Source organism: Anolis sagrei, chromosome 7 (genome assembly GCF_037176765.1).
Source record: "Anolis sagrei isolate rAnoSag1 chromosome 7, rAnoSag1.mat, whole genome shotgun sequence".
Classification (NCBI taxonomy): domain Eukaryota; kingdom Metazoa; phylum Chordata; class Lepidosauria; order Squamata; family Dactyloidae; genus Anolis; species Anolis sagrei.
In genome coordinates this window covers 13,282,863-13,306,001 of record NC_090027.1, presented here as the reverse complement: position 1 = coordinate 13,306,001, position 23,139 = coordinate 13,282,863, and positions in this window count along the sequence as shown.

Sequence of the window (23,139 nt, the reverse complement as noted above, 5' to 3'; positions counted from 1 at the left end):
GGTAGTAGGTGAACTATAAATCCCAGCAACTACAACTCCCAAATTTCAAGGTCTATTTTCCCCAAACTTCACCAGTGTTCACATTTGGGCATGTTGAATATTCGTGCCAAGTTTGATCCAGATCCATCATTGTTTGAGTCCACAGTGCTCTCTGGATGTAGGCGAACTATAAATCCCAGCAACTACAACTCCCAAATGACAAAATCAATCCTCCCATCCCAACCCCACCAGTATTCAAATTTGGGCATATTGGGTATTTGTGCCAAATTTGGTCCAGTGAATGAGAATACATCCTGCATATCAGATATTTACATTAGGATTCATAACAGTAGCAAAATTACAATTATGAAGTAGCAACGAAAATAATTTAATAGCTGGGGGTCATCACAACATGAGGAACTGTATTAAGGGGTCGTGGCATTAGGAACGTTGAGAACCACTGCTTTAAGTCATCACTAACTTAAAGTTGATATATTATCACACAGCAAAGGGCTGGTCTGGATGGTCCTTGTGGTCTTTTCCAGCTTGAATTCCAGATGGTGTTGGCTTACCATTTTTAGCAGCTATACCTAGAATAGCAATGGTGAGGAAGCCCACAAACTATATGTAGTCCAACTATATCTAGAAGATGTTGCAACTCCCCAATGCAAATCAATAAATATATTTGCATATATAATTTTCCTAATGGGAGCTGCAGCCTCCCCAACCATTAATGGAATTGCTTACCATCACACAATGTCATCATATAATAACTCCAACCCAACTGCAATTCATCTGTAATTGATGTTTTTCAAAGAATACAGGGAACTCCTGTTTCTGGGCTACAGAAAATACTTTGAATTTGTGTTTGAAGTGTTTTGACCTGTGCAATAAATCCAAAAGTGCTTTAGTTGTGAGTCTGAGGATTGTGACATGTGTTGGGGCCATCATGTTGAACTGCTTCACTTTTCCATGGCAATAGTAACAATAACAATCAATAACAACATATTTTGAGGCAGGATACAACAAAGTTAAAACACCCAAATAAAATCGAATGCCATTTATTAAAATACACAATACAAAGAGTAAAATATAATACTAATGTAAATAATTCTAGTCGTTTTATGTAGTGCCATTCAAACAAAAAGAGCACTGGCTGCAAAGCAATATTTGTCTCCTTTTGTTCCCCTTGCTTCCTTAAAAAAACTATTTTTTTAACTCTCCATCCAGATATTTATAGGAATTTTCCCTCTTAGTAATGCATTGCTGGACTGTTTGCAAACTTCCCTTTGCTCTTTTGCAAAGGTAAAACCAATGTGTTGGAAACAGATTGCTGAAAAACACAACTTGAGCTGGTTTGACAATGAGAAATCCCCCCTCTTTTTGCAGAATACACAAGCCATGGAAAGATTTCTAATTGTAATATGTGTTTTCCTTTTTATTATTATTGTGACAGAGTGGGATGACACAGAAGTAATTTGGATTGCCAGTTCAGATACTGAGGGCACTTCTAGACAGCACTGAAACCTGCACCAAAATGAGTTAAAGTGACCTGCCTCGGCAAAGTTTCTAGTCCCCATCTCCTTCCATAACCCTGGAATTTCTGTCCTGGGGTAGCTACATGCTATCCTGATTGAAATCAGGATAGCATCCCAAAGACCCCGATTCCACCCCCCCCCAAAAAAAAAACGTACTGAAAAGATCTCTGGCCACTAGGCCTGTGCGGTTTCGTTCATTAATTCGTTATTTCGTTATTAATTCGTTATTTTTACCACATCCGACGCGATTTCAAAACACATTTTCAAACCCGGAAGGGTTTAAAAATATCGAAACAGCAGCCCCATATATTTTACGAGCTTCAGCTCGTGTCGTTAATGGGATGGAGGCTGCTGAGTGCTGCTGGTGCCTGGGAGCCAATCCGGCGCTCCCAAGCACCCCAGCAGTGCACCGTGGCAGGAGCCGGAGCCGATTGGATGGCGCGCGCGCGCTCACCCTTACAACCGGCCTCCGCGCGCCATCCAATCGGCTCCGGCTCCTGCGCCCTCCTCCTCCTCCTCCTCCTCCTCCTGGCACTTCCTGCAACACAGCTGGGAGGAGGAGGAGGAGGAGGAGGAGGGCGCAGGAGCCGGAGCCGATTGGATGGCGCGCGGAGGCCGGTTGTGTGAGTTTTCAGGGCTGTATGTATGACCATGTTCCAGAAGCATTCTCTCCTGACATTTTGCCCACATCTATGGCAGGCATCCTCAGAGGTCTGTTGGAAACTAGGCAAATGGAGTTTAAAAAATGTTTTGTAAATATTTACGAAATTTCGTAAATAACAAAACATTTTTTTGGAAAGTTTTGTAAATATTTTAAATATCGAAACAAAAAAAACACCCCAATTACAAATCGATTTTAGAAACAAATTTTTTCTTGATCAAACAGGCCTACTGGCCACCATAGATCTTCTCCTTGTGTCCTCATGATGAGAGAAAATGGCACCTGAGGAGATGGGAGAGGTGAGGACAAAAATCCTCCATGCCTCCTCCCCTGTCTCCTTACATGTCATTTTCTCATGCCACGAGAACATGAGGAGAAGCTCTGTGGTGGCCAGTGAGCTTTTCCAGTAAGTTTCAGGCGGTAAATTGGGGGTAGAATAGAAGTGGAATAACTGTGGAGACTCATCCCCAGGAAACGTGTGATGCGTCCTTGGAATGGTCCCCACAGGTCTAGCACCTCCTTAGACCGAAATCTTTCATAAAGATATAATGAGGTGCTTAATCAATGCAGAATAAATCAGGGAAACCTTTATTTACTCCACATTAACTTGCTTTTACCGGAGGTGTCATTTGGACACTTCTGGTAAAACTGAGACAGGTCCCGCATTTTGGGCCTGTCTTGATGGGTCCTGAGAGGCATACAATTTGTTTGGGAAGGCACCTTTCCAATGCCACCTTCTTTACTCCCATTCTATACAAGTGAATGAAGCCTAGGTGTCTTTCCATGTATGGAGCGAAATAGATAAGCTCCTAGCAAAAGAATCTGAGTTGTCCTATTTATTAGGCCTGGGTAACAACGGAAAAAATTGTTTCTAAAATCGATTCGTTTTTTGGGGGGGTTGTGTTTCGTTATTTAAAATAATTACAAAATTTTCCTTTTAAAAAGTTCAATATTTACGAAATTTCATAAATGTGAAAAAAATTACAAAACATTAACGAATCGATTTCCGAAACAATGACGAATCGATTCGTTAATGGCGGACGCGACCGCGAAATACGCTAAAAAACCTCCAAAAACTTCTGAAGCTTCCCTCTCCCTCTGTTCTTGACTGTTGGTGTGATATTATAATTTTTTTTCACTAATTAAACAAAAAACAACCATAAAACTTGCCCCAGACATGCGGAAATAATAACAAAACGACTTCAAAACAATAACAAAACGAATACAATAACGAAATACGAAGCATTTACAAAACTATTTAAAAATTTGTTTTTTTAAAAAATTGCTCCAGAATGGTTCGTTATCATTTTGTAATTTAAAAAATTAACAAATTATTAACGAATTACGAATTAACGAAACGAAACCGCCCAGCCCTACTATTTATTTCTTTCAGGAATTTATATGCCGCCTTTCTCCAGATGGACCCAAAGTGGCTCACAACAACAATAACAAACAATGTAACATAACCATTCATTAAATCAAGCATAAAACCATACATTAAAAGGTGCTCCAGTGTCTACAGGAATCCAGAGGGGAGAGTGCAGATTTCATTTCTCTTAGGTCAGCAATATAACCTGAGCCAGCTTTTCCAGAATTGATCTTCATTCAAGCTAAATTGCCCAAATCAAGTAAAGTGGACCCATGACAAATTAGGCTGCCAAGCCAGGGATGGGTCTGCTAGCTATATCTCCACATGCACTCTCTTATGCTTCCGGCATTGCCAACAAAGTGTATGGGCAAATAGAAGCTTGGAACAAGGCGTAACAACCCCCTTGCAAGCCAGATAAATCCTCACCTGTCACTTCTGAGACGTTGTTACAGTCTTATTTAACAGGTGGTCCTATTTGGGACATTTCCCACTAATCTGGTAAGAACAAGGTATATGCTTATATTGTGGACATAAGAATATATGAATAGCTATGAAAATTTTTAAAAAACGGTAAGAATTCCCTATATAGTGAAGGTTCCTGTGGTGTCCCTTCTTCATCTTAAGATGTGCACTGAACATTTGGTGGGACCAAATAATCCATTCAGATTACTTTGACATCTGAAGAATTGGACACAAAGGAGTCAGGTGACCAGGAATGTACTGCTCCACTTCTCATGGTCTCTGTAGAATTAACGTAGTTGGACACCACTTTAACTGCCATGGCTCAATGCTATGGAATCATGGGAGTTAAAGTGGTGTCTAACTGCATTAATGCTACAGTGTAGATGCACCCTTTGAGTCCAAGGAATTGGGGACTGATATGACAGTCGGAGCCCCCAGTGGCGCAGTGGGTTAAAGCACTGAGCTGCTGAGCTTGTTGATCGAGAGGTCGCAGGTTCGATTCCAGGGAGCGGTGTGAGCTTCCGCTGTCAGCCCTAGCTTCTGCCAACCTAGCAGTTCGAAAACATGCAAATGTGAGTAGATCAATAGGTACCGCTCCGGTGGGAAGGTAACAGCGCTCCATGCAGTCATGCTGGCCACATGACCTTGGAGGTGTCTACGGACGACGCTGGCTCTTCGGCTTAGAAATGGAGATGAGCACCACACCCCAGAGTCAGACATGACTGGACTTGATGTCAGGGGACTACCTTTACCTTTACCTATGACAGTCAACAAAGACATCATTTCTTTGATGATCACCAAAGATATATGGAGAGGTAGGTCCATTAAATAGACAACACAGCAACTCCTTGGTGTCTTTGTTGATTGCAACCATTATGACAGGCAGTACTCATTGCTTTGGATCAGTGGTTCTCAACCTGGGGTCCCCAGATGTTTTTGGCCTTCAACTCCCAGAAATCCTAACAGCTGGTAGACTGGCTGGGATTTCTGGGAGTTGTAGGCCAAAACACCTGGGGACCCACAGGTTGAGAACCACTGCTTTGGATGATCTCGACTTTGGGCTGGCTATGATTGAAGATTTTGTGTTTTACTTCTTGTTGGCTTCATGTATCCAGGATTACTGGCTTGGTGTAAGGACATCTAGACTAGGTGATGACTTTGCTATGGTTCCTCCCTTCATCTTGTTGGGCAGCCTGGACTGGTTTTGACTCTGTTGACTATCCTATAGCACTATGACATACATCCACCTGAAACTTATGTGACATGCTACCTAGCACACATGGGCCATCAGACAGCTATCAAAAGCAGTCTGGTCTTCTCCCACTGAGTAATGGTCCAGTGATGTGGGGAAGGAAAGACACCAGGGGATGGAGAAATCTTGATTATCTATGAGGGTTGAATGAAAAGTAATGCCTCCACCTTCGTAACTCCTCAACAGATGGCAGTATTGGTATGCAGCAGGTACTGGCTTGTTAAGTAGACTCTCCTCTACAGTTCAATTTTGCTGGGAAGCCTTAGCATTGAACAGTTGTGTTGTTAAAGTGCAAAGTATGGAACCCTGCACAGATGGTCAGTCAATGTGACTTAAGCAGTGTGCAGTCATTGAATTCTTGACAGTAGAAGGTGTCAACCCAAAGGAGATTCATCAGAGAATGCAAGCTGTTTATGGTGATTGTGTTGATGTGAGTACTGTGCATTGTTGGGCAAGTAAGTTTAAAGATGTTGAAGTGGAAACGTCTGACTTGCGTGACAAACAAAGAGTTGGATGTCCTGTGACAGCAACCACTGAGTTTCACAAGCAAAAGGTTGACAGATTGGTTCAGGATGATCATTGTATCACTCAGAGATAAATTTCAAGCATAATCGGCCTTTCACAAGAATGTGTGGGTCACATTATTGATTTGCTTGGCTACTGGAAGATCTATGCACAATGGGAACCCAGGATGCTGATGCCTGAAACTTAGGAGACTGGATCTCACCACTATATAACATCCTCCATACAATCCAGATTTAGCATCAACTGACTTCTATCTGTTCCTGATAATGAAAGAAGATCTGCAGGGACATAATTATGCTTCTGATGAAGATGTTGAGAGAACTGTGAGATGCTGGTTGCAAAAACAGAATGTCAACTTCTTCTGTGACGGCTTCAGAAAACTTGTTCATCGTTGGCAGAATTGTATCCAATTGTCTGGTTATTATGTGGAAAAAGTGAATAGTAGGAGTTAAATAGCACATTCTAAGGATTATTTATGCATTTGAATTATTAAAATATTCCCATCCAAACCCAAGTAACGAAGGTGGAGGCATTACTTTTCATTCAACCTTTGTAAATGTCTCAGATAATCAATTATTTTTTATTTTACTCATAAGGTCTTCCAATAGATGAAATCCAAAACATCTGAAGGTCCATATATGCCCCATCCTAGGTTGCCCATTAGGGCTGGGCAACCACGGAAAAATTTGTTTCTAAACTTGATTCGTTTTTAGGGGGTTTTTGCGTTTCGATTTTTAAAAGAATTCCGAAATTTTTCTTTAAAAAAATTCGAAATTTATGAAATTTCGGAAATTACGAAACAATTACGAAACAATTACGAATCGATTCGTTAATGGCGGACGCGACCGCGCAATACGCTAAAAAAACCTCCAAATGGGACAGGGGGAACTTCTGAAGCTTCCCTCTCCCTCTGTTGTTGACTGTTGGTGTGATAATTATATTTTTTTTCACTGATAAAACAAACAACAACTATAAAACTTGCACCAGACATACGGAAATAATAACGAAACGATTTCGAAACGATTTCGAAACCATTTCAAAACAATTACGAAACGAATTGAAAAATTTGTTTCGATTTTTAGTTGCTCCTGAATGGTTCAATATCGCTTCGTTATAAAAAAAAATAATGAATTAATAACGAATTACGAAATTAACGAACGAAACCGCCCAGCCCTATTGCCCATCTTTGTTTGGGCTCTGACCCCACCATCCTTGGCTTCAGCTTTGTCCATCAAAGAATCAAAGAATCAAAGAGTTGGAAGAGACCTCATGGGCCATCCAGTCCAACCCCATTCTGGCAAGAAGCAGGAATATTGCATTCAAGTCACCCCTGACAGATGGCCATCCAGCCTCTGTTTAAAAGCTTCCAAAGAAGGAGCCTCCACCACACTCAGAGGCAGAGAGTTCCACTGCTGAACGGCTCTCACAGTCAGGAAGTTCTTCCTCATGTTCAGATGGAATCTCCTCTCTTGTAGTTTGAAGCCATTGTTCCACGTCCTAGTCTCCAAAGAAGCAGAAAACAAGCTTGCTCCCTCCTCCCTGTGGCTTCCTCTCACATATTTATACATGGCTATCATATCGCCTCTCAGCCTTCTCTTCTTCAGGCTAAACATGCCCAGCTCCTTAAGCCACTCCTCATAGGGCTTGTTCTCCAGACCCTTGATCATTTTAGTCGCCCTCCTCTGGACACATTCCAGCTTGTCACTATCTCTCTCAGCCTTCTCTTCTTCAGGCCTTCACATGGTCCATGACATATTAGTACCATGGAGAGGGATTGCTTGACAGAAATGATGTTTCCTCCTCTGTTATATACCACCTGGTTGCAATTGATGCGATGTATGCCTTGCCAAGAGCGTTGGTTTCAATTTTTCCCTACCCAGCCCCCCCCCCCCCCCTTTTCCAGGCAAAATAGTACAATCACCCTTGATGAATCTTATAGCTAACTGGTTGAACAAAATTGTTTTATATCTTTGCAAAGGAGATGTGAATGCCGGCTTTGCTTGCGAGAGATGAGAAAGCTGGCTGAATGTGCAATTTGGGGTTTTACATAAAGGGATTTAATTTGGGCTTCTTGTATTTCAGCACATTTGCTTTGATCCAGGGGTTTTGCGTGTTTCATGACTTTGAAGATTCGCTGACATAAAAAAAAAAACCACAGTATTTTGGCTCCACTGAGACAGGTACATTTCTCACTCCTTTACATACACACCATGCACAAGTGTTCCCAAAACTGTATTGTAATGAAAAGGTTCCCCAATTTTCCTTAGAGAATATGGTTTGCCCAGGTTTCCCCATTGAAACCAAGGACCAGGCTTTTTGCCACCACAGCTTCAGAACTGATAGGATTAGGGTGCCCCTCAGAGAAAGATCCCTGCTACTGCTATCAATGTTTCTAGAGCACCTCTTCCAAAATACATTGTGTTTTCAAAAACCTCTCACACAATAAAAAGTGATATCCTGCTCCAACATTATTCTGTAAAGATCAGAAACTTTTGCTTACCTGAGGGAACTAGTCCATCACTTTATTGTTCATTGTAATGGATGGCATTGGCAGAGAAGGCAAAGCAAGACCGGTTTTATCATAACAGAGAAGAGAGAGATGCTTTAGGCAGCAGACCTGGAAACTCAGGGTACCTTCAGAGCTTGAACTATATTTCTCAAGAATAATGAACATAATGACCTTATAGGAATAATTACTATAATGGATGGATTTCAGAGCTTCATCTTACCAGCTGATCCCTAACCCATCTAAAACACAGACATGTGCTTTTCATCTCAAGAACAGACAAGCATCCCGAGCTCTGAGGATTACCTGGGAAGGAATCCCACTGGAGCATTGCAGTGCACCCAAATACTTGGGAGTCACTCTGGACCATGCTCTGACCTACAAGAAGCACTGCCTGAACATCAAGCAAAAGGTGGGTGCTAGAAACAATATCATGCGAAAGCTGACTGGCACAACCTGAGGTTCACAACCAGATACAGTGAAGACATCTGCCGTTGTGCTATGCTACTCTGCTGCTGAGTATGCATGCCCAGTGTGGAACACATCTCACCACGCTAAAATGGTGGATGTGGCTCTTAATGAAACATGCCACATTATCACGGGGTGTCTGCACCCTACACCACTGGAGAAATTACACTGTCTAGCCTGACATCCGCCGGGAAGAGGCAGCCAATAGGGAAAGGACCAAGGCAGAGACATCTCCAGCCCATCCCTTGTTTGGGTATCAGCCAGCACATCAACGACTTAAATCAAGAAATAGTTTTCTAAGATCTACAGAGGCACTCACTGGAACACCTCAGCAAGCGAGAGTCCAAAAGCGGCAGGCTCAAACCTAGAACCTCATGGTGCCAGAGCGCAGTCTGTTCAGCGCCTTCCAAGTCACCCAGTCTTCTGTGTGCCCAGGGGGGAGTCTCCCATTTGGTAGCAGCCATGACCAACAGAAAAAAAATGTGTTTTCTGATGGCCTTTGACGACCCCTCTGACACCACCCTAGGTTGAGAAATGCTGCTCTAAAAGTATTATTTATAGACAAATGAGAGACTCCCCCCTGGGCACACAGAAGACTGGGCAACTTGGAAGGCGCTGAACAGACTGCGCTCTGGCACCATGAGATGCAGAGCCAACCTTCAGAAATGGGGCCACAAAGTGGAATACTCGACACGCGAGTGTGGAGAAGAGCAAACCACTGACCACCTGCTGCAATGCAACCTGAGCCCTGCCACATGCACAATGGAGGACCTTCTTGCGGCAACACCAGAGGCACTCCAAGTGGCCAGATACTGGTCAAAGGACATTTAATCAACTAACAAGCTTGCAAACTCTGTTTTGTCTGTTTGTTAAAAATTTGTTTAAAATGTAATACAATTGTCTGGTTGATACTAACATGATAAATAAATAAATAATCTTACCATGTTCAGTTATGATCTGATTCATCATATCTTTATATTCATTCTTCCTAAAAGTATATTTCCATGCACTGGAGGAGCAGGGCCTATGCTTTCCAGGTTAGACTATTTTCCATAGATGCACCAGAAGATTTGCATCATAGCTAGGCAAGGACAAGATCATTTTGTTCTCTTCCTCAGGTAAAAAAAAAATGCTTTGGATCAACCCTGTTTCAAAGATTTAGTTGACTATGGATTTTAGACAATTTATCTTTGCATTAAAAAAACCCTGAGATTCTGTTTTAAAAATAAAATAAATATGAGAGACTCTAATGCCACAATCCCTTAATATAGTTCCTAATGTTGTGGTGACCCCCAACCATAAAATTATTTTCGTTAGTACTTTACAACTGTAATTTTGATACAGTTATGAATCGTAATGCAACTATCTAATAGGCAGGATGTAATGCACAAATACCCAATACACCCAAATTTGAATACTGATGGGGTGGGGGGGGGGTGGTATATTGATTTTATCATTTGGGAGTTGCAGTTGCTGGGATTTATAGTTCACCTACAATCTACAAGTATTCTGAACTTCACCATCAATGGAAGTGAACCAAACATGGCACACAGAACTCCCATAACCAACAAAAACAATACTGGAAGGTTTTGGTAGGCATTGACATTGAGTTTTGGAGTTATAGTTCACCTATATCCAGAAAGCATTGTGGACTCAAATAGTGATGAATCTGGCCCAAACTTGGAATGAATACTCAATATGCCCAAATGTGAACACTGGTGGAGTTTGGGGGAAACAGACCTTGACATTTGGGAGTTGTAGTTGCTGGGATTTATGGTTCACCTAAAATCTAAGAGCATTCTGACTCCAGCAATGATGGAATTGAACCAAACCTGACACACAGAACTCCCATGGCCAACAGAAAATACTGGAAGGGTTTGGTGAGCATTGGCCTTGAGTTTTGGAGTTGTAGTTCACCTAATTCCAGAAAGCACTGTGGACACAAACAATGATGGATCTGTACCAAACTTGGCATGAATACTCAATATGCCCAAATGTGAACACTGGTGGAGTGTGAGGAAAACAGACCTTGACATTTGGGAGTTGTAGTTGCTGGGATTTATAGTTCACCTACAACCAAAGAGCAATCTGAACTTCACCAATGATAGAATTGGGCCAAACGTCCCACAGAGAACACCCATGACCAACAGAAAATAATGTGTATTGTCAAAGGCTTTCATGGCTGGAATCACTGGGTTGTTGTAGGTTTTTTCAGGCTATATGGCCATGTTCTAGAGGCATTTTCCCCTGATGTTTCGCCTGCATCTATGGCAAGCATCCTCAGAGGTAGTGAGGTCTGTTGGAAGTAGGAAAATGGGTTTATATATCTGTGGAATGGCCTGGGTGGGACAAAGGACGTTTGTCTGCTGGAGCTAGGTGTGAATGTTTCAACTGACCACCTTGATTAGCATTTGATGGCTTGGCAGCCATAGCAGAGCACCTGATGAACCAACCTGGACACAGCATATTATTTGAGAACACAAAAATGCTGGACCACTCTCACAACCACCATGTCAGACTACACAGAGAAGCCATTGAAATTCACAAGCATGTGGACAATTTCAACAGAAAGGAAGAAACCATGAAAATGAACAAAATATGGCTACCAGTTTTTAAAAAACTCAAAAATTACAACAGCAAAACAACAGAGAGTAAACAATCAGGCACATCAAATCACCTCTCAACAAAAGATTCCCCCAGGCACTTCCAAGCCATTAAATGCTAATCAAGGTGATCAGTTGAAACATTCACACCTAGCTCCAGCAGACAAAAGTCCTTTGTCCCACCCTGGTCATTCCACAGATATATAAACCCATTTTCCTAGTTCCAACAGACCTCACTACCTCTGAGGATGCTTGCCATAGATTCAGGTGAAAATGCCTCTAGAACATGGCCATATAGCCCGGAAAAACCTACAACAACCCAGAAAATAATGTGTTTTCTGATGGTCTTTGATGACCCCTCTGACACCCCCTTGCAACACCCCCAGGGGTCCCAACTGCCAGGTTGAGAAATGCTGCTCTAAAAGTATTATTTGTAGACACCAAACAATGCAAAGCCTCTGATAAAGGTGAAAATATCTATGAAATGCACCTGAGTGGAAAAAAACATCACGTGGATCCCCAAAATAAGGGTTTTTGAGAATTATATCTTTTCAGGAAGGATTATCTGGTTCCATCTGGATCCAACACATTGCTCTCACAAGGGAAAAGAATGAGAGGGAGAATTTCTCTTATTCTTTATAGCCTTCATTGAAATCTAGTGGGTTGAATTCTGTTATTTTTCACTTAATGAAGGGAACTTTTAAAAACCAGGCCTCCTCTTTGCAGAGTGGTGAAATTGCAGAGGAGCAAAGGTGAAGCCGGGTTTGATCTTGGTCACCAGGAGCCATTTGAAGACAGCCAGTAAAGCCTGGCTCAGATTAAAAACACACTCACTGGTTCAGAGAGATAGAGACAGAAAGGGAGAGAGATGTGGGGAAGAGAGAGAGAGAGAGCTAGTTAGAGAGAGTGCACGCAAGACAGCTCTGTGTCTCTGGTGGGGCTTTTCTTCTCTCCTGCCCTGTAACCGTACACTTGCTCACTGACAGTGACTCACAGATGTTCTGTACTGCACACACAGCCTGCAGGATTCATTCAAACGAAACTCCTCAATGCATCTCCTTTTGCTAGAAGGTTGAGCCTTCTCCTGATCACCCGCATACCAACCCGTGCTTTGAAACACAGGTTAAAAGTGGATGCTAAACAAAAGGATTCCTGCTGCTCCCCTTTCCTATTGTTGTCGTTCCATGAATGGATTCTTTCCACAGGCCCCATTGTCCCCGCTCTAGCACTTGTTAAACCATGCTCTGCCTCCTGGTAAGTACAGATATCAAGAACTGCAAAGCAGCCATTCTGTTCATCAGTTGTGAAAAGAGAAAATACTGACACCTCCTGATTGATATTTGCGTATTTCTGGCTTATCTCTTCCTTTCGCTCCCTAAATACTGCAGTTTTAGTGAACTGGCTAATTGTCTTGTGCCCTTAACCAAGTGCCAGGAAGAAAAGAAGGACCGCATTGATGACAAATTAATGCAGTTAATAATGTAGTGTCCTATCCCGACCCTTGATTTTTATTTTAAACTAGCTGTACCTACTAGGGCTGGGCGGTTTCGTTTCGTTAATTCGTAATTCGTTAATAATTCGTTAATTTTTTCAATTACAAAACGATAACAAACCATTCTGGAGCAATTATTTAAAAAAACGAATTTTCAAAAACGTTTTGTAAATGCTTCGTATTTCGATATTGTATTCGTTTCGTTATTGTTTTGAGGTCGTTTCGTTATTATTTCCACATGTCTGGGCCAGTTTTATGGTTTAATTAGTGAAAAAAAATTATAATATCCCACCAACAGTCAACAACAGAGGGAGAGGGAAGCTTCAGAAGGTTTTGGAGGTTTTTTAGCGTATTTTGCGGTCGCGTCCGCCATTAACGAATCGATTCGTTATTGTTTCGGAAATCGATTCGTTAATTTTTTACCATTTACGAAATTTCGTAAATATCGAACTTTTTAAAAGGAAAATTTTGTAATTATTTTAAATATCGAAACAAAAAAAACCACCCCAAATACAAATCGATTTTAGAAACAAATTTTTCCGTTGTTACCCAGGCCTAGTACCTACCACACGTTGCTGTGGCCAACCTTCCCTTCCTCTTTCTCTCCTCCCTTCCCTCTTTCCTTCCTTTCCTCTTTTTCTTTCCCTATCTCTCATCTTTCTTCCAGTGGTGCAGTGGGTTAAAGCACTGTGCCGGCAGGACTGAAGACCGAAAGGTCGCAGGTTCGAATCCAGGGAGAGGCGGAGGAGCTCCCTCTATTAGCTCCAGCTCCTCATGCGGGAATGTGAGAGAAGCCTCCCACAAGGATGATAAAACATCAAAAATCATCCAGGCGTCCTCTGGGCAACGTCCTTGCAGACGGCCAATTCTCTTACAACAGGAGCGGTTGCTTCCTGACACGGCAAAAAAAAAAATCTTTCTTCCATCTCTGTTTCTTTCCTCCCTTTCTTTGCTCCTTGATTACATCCTTCCTTCCTTCCTTCCTTCCCTATCTTTCGTTCCTTCTCTCCTTCCTTCCCTCTCTTTTTCCTTTCCCTTTTCTATTTCCTTCTCTCCTTCCTTGCTTCTCTTTCTTTCTTTCCTTCTTTCCCTCCCTCCTTTTCTCCTTCCTTCCTTCCGTCTTTCCCTTCTTCTCCCGTTACTTCTTGACTGTCCCTTCCATTTAATATTGTATTTATATCTTACATAGAAAGAATGAAAGGAAGAAGGAAGGAGGGAGGGACAGGAAGGAAGGGAGGGAGGAAAAAGGAAGGGAGGGAAAGAAGGGAAGGAAAAGAAAGAAGGAGGGAGAGGAAGGGAGGGAGGGAGGGAGGGAGGGAGGAGAAGGAAGGAGGAAAAGAAAGGAGGGGTGAAGAAAGGAGGGAGGGAAGGAAATGAAGGGGAAATTAAGAAAGGGAAAGAAGGAGGAAAGGGAGGGAGGAAGGAAGGGAAAGAAGGAAGGGAAAAAGGAAGGAGGGACAGGAAGGAAGGGAAGGAGGGAAAGAAGGAAAGAAGAAAAGGAAAGAAAGGAAAGGGAGGAAAGAAGGGAAGGGAAGGAGAGAAGGAAGGTCCTTCATTCAAGCACCGTGGACCGTCCTCACCTCCTCCTCCTCCTCCCCCTCCCCCTCCTCCCCCTCCGCCTCCCTTCCTTCTTCCTTGCGTGGAGCACTCGGTTGCTGCTGATGGCACTTTCCAACAGGGAAAGGAGGAGGAGACTGCTCTCCTGACATAGGAAGGGAAGAGAAGGGGCTGCATGCGGCAAGCCTCCACCTCCACTCGCTTGTGTGTGTGTGTGTGTGTGTGGCCATGCATGTGCGCCTGGCTTTAACTGCCAGCTGTTTCCCCGCGAGGAGGGGGGGGCGTGGCCATGGGTCTCGGTAGACATGCAGTTTCTCCTTTGTGGACATGCAGTTTAGAAGTCCTTTCTGCTTTTTGTTTTCATTGGGGTTTTTTTGAGTGGAGAACATACATTGGGTTGTTATGGACATAGTGTCCAAATTTGGTATCAATTGCCCCAGTGGTTTCTGAGTTCTGTGAATAGCACAAACGAACATTACATTTTTATTTATATAGACTAGCTTTTTTGCTTTTATTATGTGTATAGATAGATACTTTATTTTCCATCTTCATTGCTATGATACTTCATATTGTTGACTGGGGGCTTCCCACCGGAGTGGAAATCATCTATCGGACAGATGGCAAGCTATTTAACCTCAGCAGACTGAAAGCCAAAACCAAGGTTACAACAGCATCTGTTACAGAATTCCAGTATGCTGATGACAACGTTGTCTGTGCACATTCAGAAGAAGACCTACAAGCCATTCTAAACACCTTTGCAGAAGCATATGAAAAGCGTGGCCTGTCATTGAACATCGAGAAAACCAAAGTGATGTTCCAGCGGTCACCAGCCAATCCCTCTTCCATACCAGAAATACAGCTGTATTTCTGTATTACGGCGTAACATTAGAAAAGGTTGACCATTTTCACTACCTTGACAGCCACCTCTCCACCAAAGTAAACATTCACACCGAAATACAACACCGCCTGAGCTCTGCGAGTGCAGCATTTTCTTGAATGAAGCAGAAGGTGTTTGCGGGTCAGGACATCCACAGGGATACCAAGGTGCTTGTTTATAAAGCTGTTAGCTGTCCCTTGCGTTGCTGTGGCCCAGTCTGGTAATCTGGAAAATAAAGTAATGGGAAAGTGTTGATTTCTAATATATGTAATTTCTTTATGCTTGTGGGAAACAGTATTTCATGTTTTTTCTTTGTCAGTGTTGATGTGGAGAGTGTCTGGTTTTCCTACTCTGGAATATGCAACATATAATTGCCCTTCTTTAGGGGTCCTTTTCAAATCTATGATACTATATCTGTGTGTGTGTGTGTGTGTGTGTGTGTGAATCATATTTATGACTGGATGGCTGGAACCCCGGTGGCGCAGTGGGTTAAACCCCTGTGCTGGCAGGACTGAAGACCAACAGGTCGCAGGTTCGAATCCGGGGAGAGGCAGATGAGCTCCCTCTATCAGCTCCAGCTCCTCATGTGGGGACATGAGAGAAGCCTCCCACAAGGATGATAAAAACACCAAAATCATCCAGGCGTCCCCTGGGCAATGTCCTTGCAGGCGGCCAATTTTCTCACACCAGAAGCAACTTGCAATTTCTCAAGTCACTCCTGACAGGACAAAAAAAACTGGATGGCTCATTGTCAGGAGGGTTTTCATTACATTTTCCTGCCCTGGTGAAGAGATTTGGACTGGGTGGCCTTATTTTCTGCTGGTCATGGGGGTTCTGTGTGGGAAGTTTGCCCCAATTCTGTTTTTGGTGGGGTTCAGAATGCTCTTTGATTGTAGGTGAACTATAAATCCCAGCAACTACAAATCTCAAATGTCAAAGTCTATTTTCCCCAAACTCCATCTGTGTTCATATTTGGGCAAATGCAATATTTGTGCCAAGTTTTGTCCAGATCCATCATTGTTTGAGTCCAGAGTGCTCTCTGGATGTAGGTGAACTACAGCTCCCAAACTCAAAGTCAATATCCATCATCTAGTGTTTTCTATTGGTCATAGGAGACCTGTGTGCCATGTTTGGTTCAATTCCATCGTTGGTGGAGTTCAGAATGCTCTTTGATTGTAAGTGAACTATAAATCCCAGCAACTACAACTCCCAAATGACAAAATCAAAAAAAAAATTGAGTGAAGGACATACATTGGATTGTTAGATGTATTGTGTCCAAATTTGGTGTCAATTCGTACTGTGGTTTTTGAGTTATGTTAATTCCACAAATGAACATTACATTTTTATTTATATAGATTATATAGAATTTGAAGAGGCATGAACGGAGGGTGAAAGAGAGGAAGATGCATCAAGCCAACCCGACCGTGACCGCCTTTCACCTGGAAACCAATGCCCTCACTGCGGGAGAAGATGCAGATCAAGAATAGGGCTCCAGAGTCACCTACGGACCCACCGCCAGCACACTAATCCTGGAGGACTATCCTATTCGGACAAGGGATTGCCTAAGTAAGATAGATACTGTATTTGAAAGCATAATATCCTGTTTCCTTTGTTGCCAGGTAGAAGAAAGGAAGAGCTGTGCTCTCCAAGGAATGTTTTAACTCTCTGTGTGTGCCCCTCCCCTCAAAAACTATATTCTTCAAGGACTTTAATGAAGTGTTAAAGATGTTTATCTTCAACTGCCAGAGCATTGTGTGGCTTTAAGATGTATTAGGCGAGTTTAAATTGGGAGCATCCAACTGGTGGTTTAAATCCCCAGATTTCATTGCTAGTGTAAACCCAGCCACTTTGGCATTCTGCTTTCTTTTATCACATTAGCTTTGCCTTATGTTGTTTGTCAATTGTAGGCAGTGTAAACACAGAGGGAAAGAACTGCAAACAGTTGTGTTGCGATTCATCTTGGGTTAATCAGCTTGAAAATAATATCGATTTTCATCTCATCAAACGTGATGGTTTATGACTGCCCATATGGTGACTTTCGTTTGGAGTGAGTGATGTGGAATCGTTCAGGACTTTAAAGAGCGGGAAGGAAGAAGTCAACCCATATTTTCACCCATCACAGATGACGTTAGATCTCTATCTTTAGATAAAAGGTTTCCCATCCGTTTTGATGACTATGAAGCATAATAGCCCAGAAACCTAAGAGCTACATTTCATCTTTGCATAAGATATTAAGAAAACAACATAAAGTGTGGGGGAAATCTGTCTAGAATTTTACCCAGGCTTTAAAAAGAGATGGCTGTGAACTGAAAAGAATTGGATTGTGATGCAGATCAGAGGTAAACATGTTGCATTGCATCTTGATGATGAAGAGGGCAGCCGTATAGACTCTACTTATCAGTCTTCCAAGGTCTAAATTAGATATAAGAGCGAGAAATATGTATGTCTGAAGCCACAACTGTTCCAACAAGAGGGCATGAACCTGTGATTTTAATAGCAAAGGATGCATATTAATCATTGGGTGCTGCTCAGTTCCATTTCAGTGATATGATGAGTCCATTTTTGGTCTTAGTATGAGCTTTAAGTTGAGCCCCCGGTGGCGCAGTAGGTTAAAGCACTGAGCTGCTGAGCTTGTTGATCGAAAGGTCGCAGGTTCAATTCCGGGGAGCGGCGTGAGCTTCCGCTGTCAGCCCTAGCTTCTGCCAACCTAGCAGTTCAAAAACATGCAAATGTGAGTAGATCAATAGGTACTGCTCCAGCGGGAAGGAAACGGCGTTCCATGCAGTCATGCCGGCCACATGACCTTGGAGGTGTCTACGGACAACGCTGGCTCTTCGGCTTAGAAATTGAGATGAGCACCACACCCCAGAGTCAGACATGACTGGACTTAATGTCAGGGGACTACCTTTACCTTTACCTATGAGCTTTAAAGGAACTGTCCATGGTGCTTAATCTCTTATGTGGATTGAGTTCCAGCATCAAGAACATTTACTTGCTTCCAGTCATTTAAATGGTAGATATTATTTGAAAAGACAAATTTATTTATTATTTATTTATTTAAAACTTTTATACCCCGATCTTCTCAACCTCCGTAGAGGGACTCAGACCAGCTAACAACAGAAAATCAATACACAAATACAACTAAAACATAATAACATCATACTTACTTACTTAGGCGATCCCTCGTTTTCTGAGGAGGATTGTCTTCCAATGTTCTTGTGGGTCCGTATGTGGCTGTGGAGCCCTATTCTTGCTCTGCATCTTCTTCCGCAGTGAGGGCATTGGTTTCCAGGTGGAAGGCAGTCTCAGTCGGGGTTGGCTTGACGCACCTTCCTCTTGATATGCTTCTCCCTTTCACCCTCCATTCGTGCCTCTTCAAATTCTGCAGCACTGCTGGTCACAGCTGACCTCCAGCTTGAGCGCTCACAGGCCAGGGCTTCCCAGTTCTCAGTGTCTATGCCAAAGTTTTTAAGATTGACTTTGAGCCCATCTTTAAATCTCTTTTCCTGCCCGCCAACATTCCATTTTCCATTCTTGAGTTCAGAGTAGAGCAACTGCTTTGGGAGATAGTAGTCAGGCATCCAGACAATGTGGCCGGTCCAGTGGAGTTGATGGTGGAGGACCATCGCTTCAGTGCTGGTGGTCTTTGCTTCTTCCAGCATGCTGACATTTGTCTGCTTGTCTTCCCAAGAGATTTGCAGGATTTTCCAGAGGCAGAGCTGATAGAATCATTTCAGAAGTTGCATGTGATGTCTGTAGACAGTCAACGTCTCACAAGCATATAGCAGGGTTGGGAGGACAATAGCTTTATAAACAAGTAAGCACGATAAATAAATAAATTATATAAGTCTGCACTGACCATATAATGTAATTCAAACTGTATTACATGCTTTGCTGCAAGGCCGCATCAGCAGAGGTGGCCCTATGTAATTTTCAACGGTAAGCAAATAGTATTTCCCCCCCCCCTCCCCCAACCAATCACTGATATATATTTTCTGTTCATCTTGGGAGTTCTGTGTGCCATATTTGGTTCAATTCCATCATTGGTGGAGTTCAGAATACACTTTGATTGTAGGTGAACTATACATCTCAGTAACTACAACTCGGAGCCCCCGATGGCGCAGTGGGTTAAACCCCTGTGCCAGCAGAACTGAAGACCGACAGGTCGCAGGTTTGAATCCATGGAGAGGCGGATGAGCTCCCTCTATCAGCTCCAGCTCCTCATGCAGGAACATGAGAGAAGCCTCCCACAAGGATGATAAAAGCATCAATTCATCCGGGTGTCCCCTGGGCAACGTCCTTGCAGACAGCCAATTCTCTCACACCAGAAGCGACTTGTAGTTTCTCAAGTCGCTCCTGACATGACAAAAAAACCCAAAAACTACAACTCGCATATGTCAAGGTCTATTTTCCCCCAAGAGCACCTAAAGAGCGCCCCTGGGCAAAATCAACTATTCTGCAAATGCTTACTTTGCGTAATGTGTTGAGCCGCCCCTGTGCATCAGACACTTTTTCTTCAGTCCTGAAATTTCCTTAATCACACTATAATCTTATTTATGTATCCACAAACACAATAGCAATAAATCCAACGAGCAATTCCGTATGTGCCATCGTACTAATTCTGTAGCGTGTCATTTATCCTCAAATGCACATCTACTCTTAATGTCTGTATTAATATTCTACTTGGGAATCAATATTCTCCCACACCATCCAGTGTGAGCCTATGAAATGTCAGTAGGTCACAGTTGGACTGATGCAAGGAATTTGTGAGAGCCAAATGAGACCTACGTTTCCTCCAAGGAGCATAGGTCAGCTCCATCACCAGTGGATTCCAAAACTTTGAGCGATAAGCCAAGCACTTTTCTTTTTCCAAAAAAAAACCCCTCCCCTACAGCCCTCTGCATTGCTGAGGCAGATGTATGAAATTTAAAAACTCTCCCCAAGCACTTTCTGTAATAGACACGGGCACATCACTGCTAGCCAATTGTCTACTTAAGGAAGGAACTTTGCTTCAAGAAAGTATATGTCAGCAAAAAATCTGAAAGGAGCTTAGAATCCTGCCTTTGGAGCCTTGGGGTCCTGACACCGCAGTACTTTCCCTCTCCAGATCTACATACTCAACTAGATTTGCAGTGAGTCCACCTAATTGTGTGCTCTTGGATAGGTTTCTGAGTGAATATTTTATCCGAGACATCAAAGTGCAACGAAGTTCCTTGTTATTCATACAGTTATGACAGAGAAAGAAAAGGGAAACAACATTTGAAAGGGAGAGGAAAAAGTAACAGCTGGTGAGTTTGGCCAACGCATTAAGAAAGACTATTAACTTGGAGTATATTTGAGATGACAGGATTCCAGCAGGGTACGGGGAAATGAAGCTACTTCCAAAGTAAATCATGTCCCACCTGGCTTAGGTTTGAATCTTCTAATTGCAAATCTATATCAATAAAAATGTAATGTTCATTTGTGGGATTAAGAGGACTCAAAAACCACTGGACGAATTACCACCAAATTTAGACACAAGACACTTAACAACTCAATGTATGTCCTTCACTCAAAAAAATTGATTTTGTCATTTGGGAGTTGTAGTTTCTGGGCAGAGGTGGCCCTAGGTAATTTTCAACGGTAAGCAAACAGTATTTTGCCCCCCCCCCCCCAACCAATCACTGATATATATTTTCTGTTCGTCATGGGAGTTCTGTGTGCCATATTTAGTTCAATTCCATCATTGGTGGAGTTCAGAATGCTCTTTGATTGTAGATGAACTATACATCCCAGTAACTATAACTCGCATATGTCAAGGTCTATTTTCCCCCAAGAGCGCCCCTGGGCAAAATAAACTATACTGCAAATGCTTACTTTGCGTAATGGTTGAGCCGCCCCTGTTTCTGGGAATCAAAGAGCATTCTGAATGCCTACCAACGATGGAATGGAACCAAACTTGGAACACAGTTCTCCCCGACCAACAGAAAATACTGGAAGGGTTTGGTGGGCAGTGTCCTTTGGTTTTGGAGTTGTAGTTCACCTACAGCCAGAGATCACTATGGACTCAAACAATGACGGATCTGGACCAAACTCTACATTAATACTCAATATGCCCAAATGTGAACACTGGTGGAGTTTGGGGAAAATAGAATCTTGACATTTGGGAGTTGTAGTTGCTGGGATTTATAGTTCACCTACAATCACAGAGCATTCTGAACCCCACAAACAACAGAATTGGGCCAAACCTCCCATCCAGAACCCCCTTGTGGGCCACAGCAACGCGTGGCAGGGGGCAGCTAGTCTATATCAATAAAAATGTAATGTTCATTTGTGGAATTAACAGAACTCAAAAACCACTGGATGAATTGACACCAAATCTGGACACAAGACACCTAACAACCCAATGTCCTTCACTCAAAAAATTGATTTTGTCATTTGAGAGTTGTAGTTGCTGGGATTTATAGTTCATCTACAATCAAAGAACATTCTGAACCCCACCAAGATGGAATTGAACCAAACTTGGCACACAGTCCTCCACTGACCAACAGAAAATACTAGAAGGGTTTGGTGGGCAGTATCCTTTGGTTTTGGAGTTATAGTTCACCTACAGCCAGAGATCACTATGGACTCAAACAATGACGGATCTACACTAATACTCAGTATGCCCAAATGTGAACACTGGTGGAGTTTGGGGGAAATAGAATCTTGACATTTGGGAGTTGTAGTTGCTGAGATTTATAGTTCACCTACAGTCAAAGAGCATTCTGAACCCCACCAACGATAGAATTGGGCCAAACCTCCCACACAGAACCCCCATGTGGGCCACAGCAACGCGTGGCAGGGGACAGCTAGTCTTCTATATCAATAAAAATGTAATGTTCATTTGTGGGATTAACAGAAGTCAAAAAACACTGGATGAATTGACACCAAATTTGGACACAAGACACCTAACAACCCAATGTATGTCCTTCACTCAAAAAAATGATTTTGTCATTTGGGAGTTGTAGTTGCTGGGATTTATAGTTCACCTACAATCAAAAAGCATTCTGAAATCCCACCAAGATAGAGTTGAATCAAACTTGGCAAGCAGTTCTCCCATGACTAACAGAAAACCCTAGAAGGGTTTGGTGGGTTTTGACTTTAAAGTCTTTAAAAGAACTTTGTGTGGGGAAATCCGAAAGACCTCTCAGCCAAGGCACCCCCCGCGTCCTGTTGGGCATTCAGAAAACACGTCCTGTCTACAGACTCTTTCACAGGCCCAGTGCATGACAGCACAGGCAAGCTTGGAGAGGCTATGTCAGTTTGCTTTTCCCTAAGCCTATGAGGAAGGAAAGTTTCCATCTTTCCTGGGTATAAAGTAATTGTGCATTTGAATTCAGTTTGCAGCAACCTCAGTATGCTGAAGACAAATGGTAGCCATGGGAGGAGAATAAAAAAAAAACTAGGACATTTTAAAACAGCTGAAAAAGTGGAAAGGTGAAGTAATTTTAGAATCATAGAGTTGCAAGCAACCACATGGGCTATCCAGTCCAACCTCATTCTGCCATACTGGAATACACAACCAAAACACTAATACAGATAGCCATTTATTTTATTTATTTATTTATTTGCTGCATTTGTTGACCGCCGTTTTCAGCCCTAGGGCGACTCACGGCGGTGTACAACATATAAAAGGCAATTTACAAAAAGCAATAGCAAAAACAGCATATCCACAATACAACAGTTATATAGTTACACTAAATAATCCGCTCCGTCTCATAGTAGAATCGTAACCAATCTCATAATCCATATTCCGTTCCAGTCATATTTACCAAATTTTTTGTAGCACTTAATTAAATGCCTTATTAAACAGCCATGTCTTTAGGCTT